The 11,613-nt window shown below is 33.0% G+C and overlaps 1 non-coding gene across 1 annotated transcript; it reads left to right on the top strand.

The window, feature by feature from the left end:
- Positions 1–208: 208 nt before the first annotated feature.
- On the top strand, positions 209–315 carry LOC141687706 (small nucleolar RNA R71). Its single transcript, XR_012561192.1, has one exon. It is a non-coding gene; the product is annotated as a small nucleolar RNA R71 (small nucleolar RNA).
- The last annotated feature ends 11,298 nt before the right edge of the window (positions 316–11,613 follow it).

The raw sequence follows: 11,613 nt of genomic DNA, 5'->3' as shown, positions 1-11,613 counted from the left end.
GTACTTCCCTAGGCTTATTATGATGAAATCTCCCTAATTAAGTTATACCCTGAAATGCAAAGACACTAGAAAAATGCATCAAATACACAAAATATTTGATTTCAAGACATCAATTCAAGCCATTATAAGATGTTCTAAGTGGTATAAAATGCCACTTATCATAGCACCCAACCCATTATAGAAACAGTTAATGATAATCTAGTCAGGCATCCCATAGTGAGGGCACTTCCTAAGCATCTCCTTATATCACTCCCAAGCCTCACACAAAGAGTCTCCAGACTGCTACGCAAATTGAGTAAGAGCATTCCTGATTGCAGCTGTCTTCGCCATAGGAAAGAACTTAGTAAGGAATTTTTGAGCGAGTTCTTCCCATTTGGTGATAGAGCCTGGTGGTAGAGAATGTAACTAGCTCTTAGCTTTATCCCTCAGAAAAAATGGGAAAAGCCTTATCTTAATAGCATCTTCAGTAATATTGTTGAATTTGAAAGTATCGCAGATCTCGATAAAATCTCTAATATGCATGTTGGGATCTTTCGTTGGAGAACCCCCAAACTGAACTGAATTATGTATCATCTGAATCGTGCTAACTTTGATTTCAAAAGTGTTAGCCGTGATCACTGGTCGGACAATGCTAGACAGAATATCATTGATCTTCGGCTAAGAATAGTCCATCAAAGCCTTTGTGTTCGCTTCTGGTTCACCTATTGCTACAAGAGCTTCTTTTTCTTTCTCAACTAAGATTTCTTCTTCAACTTTCTCCTCTGCCTTTTCCAGTGTTCTCTTTCGAAGTTGAGAACGCGTTAGCATACACGCTCTCTAGAGTACCTGAAAAACAACAAACGAAAAATTTAGTATTATATCCGAGTCACTAAACTTTAATGAACACTGATATCAAGCACATAAACTAAAAATTAACACTGAGTCCCCAGCAGCGGCGCCAAAAACTTGTTAGGATGAAAACACGCGCTAATATTCATGCAAGTATAGCGATCGCAAGTAATATAGAATTAATTCTAGTTCATTCCCACAGAGACTGGTTTAGGTTAACTTTAATCAATGTACTTATGTAACAATGTTATGGTTATTATTCAATGCTAAGATGATCACAATTGGAGATTGTTTATAACTAAGATTAACTAAGAGATTATAATGAAGAATATTAACTAAGAGATTAAAAAGGTTGATTTACTTATATAACACAAACATGGGATTCTAACTTCATTACTACTTTATTTAATAGCTTTTTTGTTCTTAACTTTAGCATCCAATGGTGATGACACTAATCAGATAAGATGAAACTAGTAAACGCCAACTTTCGTTGTACGAATACCCTACTACCAGACATCCACAAAAGAGATAGAAGCTGAATAGACACCAACTATATTGAGACCCTATATGTCTATAGAATTTGATAACATAAAGGTTTAATGCGCAAGTTACCTACCATGATTACATAGGGAAAGTAAGATGGTTAAAATTACCTACGAATCATGCATATCAAATACATAAACCTATGCTATCATGGAAGTTCTTAACCCCTAAATTCATTTTCGCTTCATTAGAGATTAACATGCTATCTTATAAGTTCGCGACACTCATAAGACGAATAAGCACAACCAATACTAGGATATCAAACAATCACCACACACTAAGGTATTAAAAAAATTAACAAAAGAAATCCATAAGTAAATCCGTTAGAACCCCACGATAATGATTAGCCCATAATCGGACTCATTATCAACGTGGGTTCCGATGAAAGCATGGTATAATAAATTTAGTCTTTATACTGAATAAATAATAAACCAAGTACGTTAAACAAGAGTATAGGTTCAACTAATATGAAAACTAGCATCCAAGATTACAACTTAAATAAAGAATCACAAGAATAAACTAGATCCTTTTCGCCTTGCTTACTGAAAAACGATCATAAGTTATCAATATATAGAAGACCAATTAATCCAGGAGTCCAGGAAATAGAATTGTAGTAGAATCAGGATTTTATTATCCCGACATGGCGCGGCCGCGCGCTTCATCAGCACGGGCGCTTTGTCCTTCTGTATCTTCAGCGCGGCCACGCGCTACCACAGCGCAGGCGCGCTGACTTTCTAGAAAATCTTTATTTTCTTGATTTCTTGGCTGGTTTGAGTTGGAAATCCTCGAGCAATCTTCCTGAGCACCATCCTAACACCAATTTAGCACCAAAACAATGTTAAATCTCCTGATTCTTTTATATATGCCTGAAATGCAAAAACACTACAAAAACACATCAAATACATAAATAACTCGAGTACAAAACATCAATTCAAGCCTTTATAAAGCATTTGTTAGGAATATGTTGTGAACTTGCTGATAAGTTAAACAAAACACCTTAGTAGATTTAATTTAGTGAAATTTGTAGCTCTCGAAGGATAATCTAATATAGTCCCGACGGATGAACTTTATAGTCCCGGCGGATGACAATTTGATTATCCATCGAGAGTGTAGCTTATGTAACAAATAAGTACTGTAGCTTATTTATGCAAATAACATGTTTTAGTCCAGTAGATTGTATAGGGTTATCTAAGTCATGTTGACTACTAGATTGATATGCAAAATAGGTTGACTAATTGTAAATATGAGATGTCTTGTAATTATGTATAAGTGAAATAAAGTCAAGTGGAAAATAGACTCCCGATGGATGATCTACAAGACTCCCGATGAATGATCAACAAAGTTCCCGACGGATGACAAATATAGTCCTGACGGATGATAAAATTCAAAATAGTTGTTGATAGTGACAACACAGTCACATGCGTTGGTTGTTTGCAAAAGGAATGTGGTAGCTTGTTAAGTAGGATTTTGAGAACAAAGAAGCATTACCATTTCCATGCAAATGTGAAGATATGTAAAGATGCTGGAATAGAGTAGTGAAGAAGCATGGAGTTAGACTAGATATGTTTTGTTTTATTATCTTGTCTTACTATCTTGTAAACTTGGTGATATATAAACCAAATGTAGCAAGTAGAATAATTAACTAAGCAAATACATTTTCCAGAGAAACATATCAAGTTGTATTCTGTAAGTATTTCTCTGTGGTTTGTTTGTTCAACTTGTAATAGTAGCTGTGAGCCATTCAAAGCTTCACAGAGTTCTCAAACTGATATATATATATGGTGGATACTTTCTAATCCTCCAGAAAGTTTTAAAGCTTGTGTTTTATTACTTAGTATTTTGATTTCCATTATCTTTCTATTCCGCAATAAAGCAAATCAAACACTGTTATATGTATTGAGTTAGAACTATTTTAAAATCTTGAAAAGAAGCCAGAATTACATTCAACCCCCCTTGTAATTCTTTGTATTGTTAGGGAATAACAATTGGTATCAGAGCAAGCTCTTGAAGTACAAAGAGTGTAAAGATCACAACAAATAACAAGATGAACAAAAAGGATGTTGGAGTTAAAATTCCATTTCTGAACAAAGATAATTATCACCACTGGAAGGTGAAGATGCACCTACATCTTCTTTCCCAAGATAAGGCCTATGTGGACTGCATAGAGAGAGGTCCTCATGTACCAATGAGAGCTGCAACTGGAAATGAGCCATCTGTTCCAAAACCTAGGCATGAATGGTCAGACCCTGATATTGAGCAAGTCAGGAAGGATAAGAAGGCCATGAATATATTATTCAATGGAGTTGATGGTGATATGTTTGATAACATCATTAATTGTAAAACAACCAAAGAGGTTTGGGACACAATACAAATTATCTGTGATGGTACTGAGCAATTAAGGGAGAACAAGATGCAGCTACTGATTCAGCAATATGAGCATTTCCACTGTGAAGAAAGTGAGTCTATCACTGATATATTTAGTAGATTTCAAAAGCTACTAAATGCATTTTCTAGAAACTCTCCATATTCTAGATATACAGATATGCCATTTGAATTTCACGTAGTGTATCCCTCAAAAGGGTTTATAAGTCTAGTTCCTATACACCTAGCTTCCTTGGGGTTTTTGACTGACCTTAGCATTTATCGGTTTTCCACCTAAATTAGGGCATTACTACCATGTATGATTCATGTAGGCCTACTTTAACCCGGGTTTCATCAACTTGGCTTTCCCATACCATATGTAAACGCTTGCTTTGTGGGATCCATATATATTTTGATCCAATCCAATATGAAATTTAAATTAAAGTTATTTAATTTTCAAGTACTCACTCTAAGGCAAATATCTAGTTTTAAATTTACTTTTAAATTATAACCTTTTTAAGGCATCGCCTTGGGGTAGACATTCATAAATACGTAACTACCCCCGTGTTCTTTAGTCTAAATTAACTTTCAGTGAAGAACTAAGCTTAAAATATTCAAATCATGGGATTCATACCCTTGGGTATCCAACCCTAGGATGCCTAAATCCAGGGTGCTCGCATCCCAACCAGATATCAAAGCATAATTGAACATAAATAAAGAATACAAGTCATAAATTGTGTAACAACTAACAAGTAGTTATATAAAAAGAGAGAAACATGCATGATTTCATCAAGACAAATTGTTATAACATGTTTCTCCTGGAGGCGTACATACACTACCCCCTCCCTCCACGGAGCATCTAGTGAAACAGATTGAACATATAAAAAATAAATCCTAAAATTGCAACATCCCCAACTAATAGGCCACCTTTGTAATATCCCATATTTTAGATATTATTATTATTATTATTATTATTATTATTTGGAATTATTTATGTGACCTTATGTGAATTTTAGTGAATTATATGATAATTAAAATTGATGTTGGGATGTTTATATGTGATATTATTTGAGTATTTTAATTTTTATATGCCCAGAATAAAATATAGATAATTGTGATATTTTTCTGGTAATTTTTGGATTGTTACATGATTTTATAATGATCTATAGATTTAATAATTATTTTCTGAATAATCACCAAAATTATTTTATAAAGCCGGGAATCGTCCAACTTCATCTGTTTTTACGTTATTACAACCCGAAACTCTTCCGAAAACTCCTTCATAACCTAACCTGGTAATTCTGGACATTTTTTGTGTTTTAACTTTTTCAATCCGGGTTACGGTTTGACCCGTACGCATCCCTGCGTACAATTTTCGATACGATAACCATTTCGATAAATCAACAAAACCCGTATTCTCGAGAGACGGGATATTTTTACATTATTTTCGTATATGGTGTTTTATAAGAAGCTCAGTTTTGATAATAATCCAAATTTGGTATTAAATTGTATCATTTTTATAGTTACTTAGCGGCTAAGTAATCTACTTTTGGATCGTTTTGCAGTTACTTAGCGGCTCAGCAACTAATTTATCGATCCAAAATGATCCAACACTTTCCAATATTCCATAAATATATATAGCTTTTTTCTTATTTCATTTTATTCGTTAAAATCATATCAGTATGTAATAATATAGAATTTACAGAGAAATCATATTTTTTCATTACGTTCTTGAAAATTAATCGCACAAACGAAAGCGTTATCGAACTCCAATTCGGGCGTGCAATATATCAAAATGAAGCTCTCGAAAAGTACTTTTTGATTCAATCAACCATTTCACTGCAGAAATCAAGGTGATTTTGTTATTTATTTATTTTAATTCGAATTATTTGATAATTAAAAATATGAATTTTTGTTCTTGATATTGTTGATGTGATTTGATGCTAGAATCTTGTAGATAATTTTTTCCTGATCAGTTTGGTATATTATATGACTAATTTGGGATTCAATAACATATAGAAAATTGAGTTTGATTCTCGAATTCAAAATTAGGGTTTATATGTTTGAATATTCTTGATTGGAAATTGGGCGTTTCTTTATTTGGGGTTATTAGTTGATTCTGAGGATTGGGTTATGCTCCTTATTTGATTTACAATTGATTTATGTATTCGCTGATAACAAACGATACCTGGATCAGTTTAATTGAACATCGCCGGAAAATACAACGGGACGGCGGCGGGAACTTCGATCTGATTTTCTGGCTTGTTCAGGGATTGTTTATGATTGGTGTTTGTACGATGGTATTCCTGGGAGTTAGAGCTTTAATCCCTGTTAATTTCAGTCGATTCTGGGTAAGGTTTCAGGTGGCCGGAAAGCTCGGGGTCGCCGTTAATGGCGACCGCCGGTGAACGTCGGGGAAGGTGGCAAAATTGCTACTTTGCCCATGTAGTTTTGTAAACGTTACAAATTAGTCCTTCCTGTTTTCAAACTTATAAAAATTGGATTTCTGTTTATAAAAACTTAAAAACTGATATTCTGTTTATTTTTATTTTTAGAAAATTGTTTTAATTATTTTAAATTACAAAAATCAATATTTTAAATTCTGAAATTTGTTATTTTTTATTTGAAAAATAAATCTTAATTATTTAGTTAATTAATTTTAGTTGATAATTAATTATTTAATTAGTCAATTAATTTAAATATTAATTGATTAATTAATTTAATTAGCTATTAATTAATTTTAATTATTATTTAATTAGATTTAATTATTTATTTGGATTTAAAATTCTGAAAAATAGTTTTGAGCTTTAAAATATTATTTTAAAATTATTTTCAAGGCTCGATAATTATTATAAAATTATTTTAAAGTCATATTCGGTTATTCAAACTCTATTATTTAATTTAAAATGATTCGGAGACCCGTTTTAATTCCGAGAAATGTTCAAAAATTCACAATTAAATAAACCGTTCGTCCGTTTAATACGAAAGGAACACGTACAGATTCAGAACTTTTGACCTGATTTGAGTTTTGAACGTACCAAGTCAAAGTTTTTACCGAACCGAGGCGTGTGTTATATGAATTATGTGATACGTGAGTTATGTATTTACGTGCTATGTGAATTATGTGCATATGTGGATCAAGAATCCTGTGTTTGTCTGTTATTTTTATGTGTGGGCAATCATATGGGTAGACAATAGGGTTTTGATGCGCAGTTCGTCGAGTGATTATCGATTAGACGATTAAAGTTCTATATTTTAATTATAGATGCGGATCTCTCGAGTTGATCGGGACAAGACGTTGGATAAAGAATAAGATGGAATGGTATTGGGTAGCTGGCTTCTAGCAATTGCAGGAGCAGCATATCAGTAAAGTGATGAAAAGAAAGACGGTGATATTTTGAGACAGAATGTCGGAATAGATGCGTCTTTGCGAGTGTGACTAACTACTAAATCTCAAAGGCAAGTATCCCTATCATCACTTATTGTTCAAGTGATAATTATTTTAAATCTTCTTATGCAAGTATTACTTTCCCTATTCTCAGTTCGGAATAGATAAATATTTTAAATATCGCTGAATTAAATGATTCTGTTTATGCAAGTACTTTTCTGCTATTCTACATTCAGAATAGCTAAGTGATTTTACTTATCAAATTACTAGATTTACAAATGTTTTGGATTTTGAGAAAAGTGATTTGGTTGCGAATATTCCTTTCTAAGTGAATAGGGGAATAAAATTATTTCGGGTGTCGATTATTAGGATTCCATTTCAATAAAAGGTTTTAAGATTGGATCATAATTGCGTAAGTGACCGGGACGGACGTTCCAGCGGAGGGCTATTTTTAAGTATCATATAGAATATTATGACATAATTTTTGCCACAGGCAGGTATATTGTCTTTTTGTTTGAGTACTCGTGTTTTTGGGGTCATGTTTCTACGAATCATGACTCAGTGCTATCACACGGGCTGATCAGCATGTGATAGTACGTCCGTCGGAGAATGATCCCAATCTAAATTATTATATCATTTTTGAAATTCATAGAATAAATGATTTATCAACTGTTTCTGTTTTGGAATAATGGTAAAATGCAGTTTTGATTCAGATTCTGATTTATGCCGATACTTACGTTGTTGTTAAATATCAAATGTGGTATTAGTATAGATGATTAATGTTGCTTCAGTATGGGATTTTGTGAGCATCAAAGTTCGTATTGATATCTAATTTGATATGACAGCAAAATAAGTATTAATTTCTAGAGTTCGGTTTTGAGTAAAGTTTATGATTCAATCCATAATCATTGTTTCTTGTTATTGTTGTTTAGGATATTTCCGTAAACACTGTTTTACGAGTTTGATTCTCGTCAAGATTCAAAGTATTGCTGAAGCATTTCACTTGAAAATATAAAAAGGGTTTTGAATACAATTAAGGAATCAATTCTGGGGTTCCTCAACTAAAATTTTCTGTTTTAGCAATTATAATTTCAAAATGTTCTGCGCTATTGCAGATGTCGGTTTTATATCAAAATGACCCGATATTTACTATAATGAACTTGCTGAGCATTTATTCTGCTCATACTTGCCTGTTTTTAAATTTAACCTCCAGTGAGGATTAGCTTGTGCTGTTTAACTGCGTAATTCGAGGAAGCAAAGAAAAAGCTTTTGGATGGTGATTATTCCAGGGTTTGTGGGCTAATGTAAGTTCTATTGTATAAAGTTGTTTATATTATATTATATTGTAATTATATTATTTTATAGTTGGGCCTAGTATGCTTCTTTTCGAAGTTATACTAGGGGGTTTAACTTTGAGTTTGGAATTTGTTGAAAAGAGTTTTAAAAGAAAGTGAAAATTTATTTGTGGAATTTGGATTTCTTGTTTCTAGAACTGTAACCTTAAAAGATCTTGGATTAGTTTGGGGTCATAGATGATAAATATCTTCCGCTGGCATTTATTTATTGATTTAACAGGTTATTTTGGATTGAGGTTTCATAGTGACGACCAAATCCCTTGACCCCGGATTTGGGGGCGTTACAGGTTGGTATCAGAGCTGGGGTTATAGTAAACTAGAAACGAGAGTGTGTAGGGGTGTGTATAGCTATGTGAGGATGTTTGAGCTCATATCGAGGTCCTGTTGGACTATTGGATATAGTACCAACGAGTAAGTTAAGATAGGCGCATTCGTTTGAGATGATTGTACTGAGGTGGATGGAACTCCATGAAGCTGCAAACTTATATTGTGGAATCTTCTTTGACTATGATTCGACAACGATGAAGATTATCGATATCCTTGGAACATGAAGAAGCGTCTAGAATCAGATGGCGCGTCAACTGGAGAGTTCAAATTGGAGATAAATATTAAGACTTTGGCAATACCTTCTTTTTCTATAAATTCTTTTGACTTCTCTCAAAAAGAAATATCAGTTAGAAGACATAATCCCTGACACCCGTTTATTCATTTTGTGCCAGAATTTTTATTCTCTGGACTTCATTTCCTTCAGAAATATCAGCTTTGAAATCTTTCCAGTTTTATTCATTTGATTTTGGATTCTTTTGATATTCTTTTATTCTAACTGAGATGAACAACCCTAACTATAGGGGACACAAGGTATACATGTCTGTGTGATAAGAGTTGGATGGGACGCCATCACTTGTGTGTGTTGTGAATACAAGAAGGTTAACAACCTTTAGTAGTGTCTTAATTTGGGCACGCAATACCAAGTTCATTTGATCATATTGATCTCTCAGTTATTCTTTTATTTCAACAATACTTTTTTCACAAATTCAGATTTTGGTCCCGCTATGACATGAAATTCTCTTCTCTTTGAAATTCCATGATTGTATCATCTGAAATATTCAAAGGTATGCCAATCAAGTTGGGCTGAGCTATCTTGAACAAGGAGTAGTAGGGTTATGTGATGGGATTACTAAGGACAACTGTGGATTGCAATGTGATTAGAATATCAGTGGCGTATAACGAAGTAAGTCTATTTCTTTATTTCTCTCTATATTTAACTCTATCTCTCTTTCTTTTTCTTTCTCTCCATCTTTCTTTCTATTCTTCTTTCTCGCAATCAGTAAAAGCGATTCTATTAAGGAATTGGTCAAAAGGATGTGGATGGAACACTGGTGCAAAACGAAGCTCGTGTAAAAGTTTTATTATACAAGGAATACAAGATTTATTTGAGATTTTGGAAAATTGAGGTTATTTGGGAAATGGAAAGTTGGTAAGAAGATCCATAGTGCTCTCTTCTGCTGATTCCGAGGACGGAATCCTTATAAGAGGGTAGATTGTAATATCCCATATTTTTAGATATTATTATTATAATTATTTGGAATTATTTATGTGACTTTATGTGAATTTTAGTGAATTATATGATAATTGGAATTGATTTTGGGATGTTTATATGTGATATTATTTGAGTATTTTAATTTTTATATGCTCAGAATAAAATATAGATTATTGTGATATTTTTCTGGTAATTTTTGGATTGTTACATGATTTTATAATGATCTATAGATTTAATAATTATTTTCTGAATAATCACCAAAATTATTTTATAAAGCCGGGAATCGTCCAACTTCATCCGTTTTTACATTTTGACAACCCGAAACTCTTCCGAAAACTCCTTCCTAACCTAATCTGGTAATTCCGGACATTTTCCGTGTTTTAACTTTTTCAATACGGGTTACGATTTGACCCGTACGCATCCCGGCGTACAATTTTCGATACAATAACCATATTGATAAATCAACAAAACCCGTATTCTCGAGAGACGGGATATTTTTAAATTATTTTCGTATATGGTGTTTTATAAGAAGCTCGGTTTTGATAATTATCCAAATTTGGTATTAAATTGTATCGTTTTTATAATTACTTAGCGGCTAAGTAATCTATTTTTGGATCGTTTTGCAGTTACTTAGCGGCTAAGCAACTAATTTATCGATCCAAAATGATCCAACACGATCCAATATTCCATAAATATATATAGCATTTTTCTTATTTTATTTTATTCATTAAAATCATATTAGTCTGTAATAATATAGAATTTACAGAGAAATCATATTTTTTCATTACGTTCTTGAAAATCAATCGCACAAACGAAGGCATTATCGAACTCCGATTCGGGCGTGTAATATATCAAAATGAAGCTCTCGAAAAGTACTTTTTGATTCAATCAACCATTTCACTGCAGAAATCAAGGTGATTTTGTTATTTATTTATTTTAATTCGAATTATTTGATAATTAAAATATGAATTTTTGTTCTTGATGTTGTTGATGTGATTTGATGCTAGAATCTTGTAGATAATTTATTCCTGGTCATTTTGGTATATTATATGACTAATTTGGGATTCAATAACATATAGAAAATTGAGTTTGATTCTCGAATTCAAAATTAGGGTTTATATGTTTGAATATTCTTGATTGGAAATTGGGCGTTTCTTTATTTGGGGTTATTAGTTGATTCTGAGGATTGGGTTATGCTCCTTATTTGATTTACAATCGATTTATGTATTCGCTGATAAAAAACGATACCTGGATCAGTTTAATTGAACATCGCCGGAAAATACAACGGGACGGCGACGGGAACTTCGATCTGATTTTTCGGCTTGTTCAGGGATTGTTTATGATTGGTGTTTGTACGATGGTATTCCTGGGAGTTAGAGCTTTAATCCCTGTTAATTTCAGTCGATTTTGTGTATGGTTTCAGGTGACCGGAAAGCTCGGGGTCGCCGTTAATGGTGACTGCCGGTGAACGTCGGGGAAGGTGGCAAAATTGCTACTTTGCCCCTTTAGTTTTGTAAACGTTACAAATTAGTTCTTCCTGTTTTCAAACTTATAAAAATTGGATTTCTGTTTATAAAAACTTTAAAACTGATATTCTC

This window comes from Apium graveolens, chromosome 9, assembly GCF_009905375.1.
Source record: "Apium graveolens cultivar Ventura chromosome 9, ASM990537v1, whole genome shotgun sequence".
Lineage (NCBI taxonomy): Eukaryota > Viridiplantae > Streptophyta > Magnoliopsida > Apiales > Apiaceae > Apium > Apium graveolens.
This window is presented reverse-complemented; position numbering and strand designations above follow the sequence as displayed.